The 932-nt window shown below is 50.4% G+C and overlaps 1 non-coding gene across 1 annotated transcript; it reads left to right on the top strand.

Annotated features, from left to right (window-relative positions):
- Window positions 1-541: 541 nt before the first annotated feature.
- On the top strand, window positions 542-614 carry trnat-ugu (transfer RNA threonine (anticodon UGU)). Its single transcript has one exon. It is a non-coding gene; the product is annotated as a tRNA-Thr (tRNA).
- Window positions 615-932: the final 318 nt, after the last annotated feature.

Consider the following 932-nt stretch of genomic DNA (forward strand, 5'->3'; position numbering starts at 1 on the left):
ATTTAAGAGGCATCTGGATGGGTGTGTGAATAGGAAGGGTTTGGAGGGATAGGGGCCGGGTGCTGGCAGATGGGACTAGATTGGGTTGGGATATCTGGGTCAGCATGGACGGGTTGGGCCGAAGGTAGCTTAAAGAGAGGCCACAGCCTTTTGGCCAACACCTCCCCACCACCAATGCTGTTCCTCAGGCACCATCTTTCTCCCTTGGCCTACCTCACTGATACTGGGTCTCGCATCTGCCCTTGCCCAGCCACAACCTCAAAGCCGCTGCCACCTCCTGCTCTCGGCTCACTGGGCATCTCACCAAATTGAAAGGTCACCCAGAGACCGATGAAGGCAGTGAGAGAGTTACTCAGGTGCCCTGGGTGGGTGGCAAGTGCCACATTTTGTAAGGAGCCACTCCCAGTGTTGCTACTGGCAAGTCGCCATTGGAGAATGTGGCACAGGTATGTCAGGGTGAGTCACCATATCAACATTTCAACTGGTCCCCACCCACATGCACACAACAGGTACTGGAGAAACAGGTTACAGATGCAAATCAGGCTCCATAGCTCAGGGGTTAGAGCACTGGTCTTGTAAACCAGGGGTCGTGAGTTCAAATCTCACTGGGGCCTTTCATGTTTTGATATTTGGTCAATTTGTAATATCTAATGTTCTGTTTTGAAACAATTCTCACAGGATATCATGCTCAACTCATCGATCACCAGTTCTAATGTGTCACAGCGAGAAACCGTAATGACTTCCTCGGGAGACAGACACAGGATACAACCGATAGGGTACCCTTCGTTGTCCAGTACTTAACTGCGCCATGTTCTTTGGAGCCTGCAACACATTATCAATGAGGATGAGCACCTCACCAAGACCTTCCCCACACCTCCACTTCTTGCCTTTAAACAACCACCAAACCTCAAACAGATCATTGTTCGTAGCAA

The sequence above is a fragment of the Chiloscyllium punctatum genome, chromosome 34 (genome assembly GCF_047496795.1).
Source record: "Chiloscyllium punctatum isolate Juve2018m chromosome 34, sChiPun1.3, whole genome shotgun sequence".
NCBI lineage: Eukaryota > Metazoa > Chordata > Chondrichthyes > Orectolobiformes > Hemiscylliidae > Chiloscyllium > Chiloscyllium punctatum.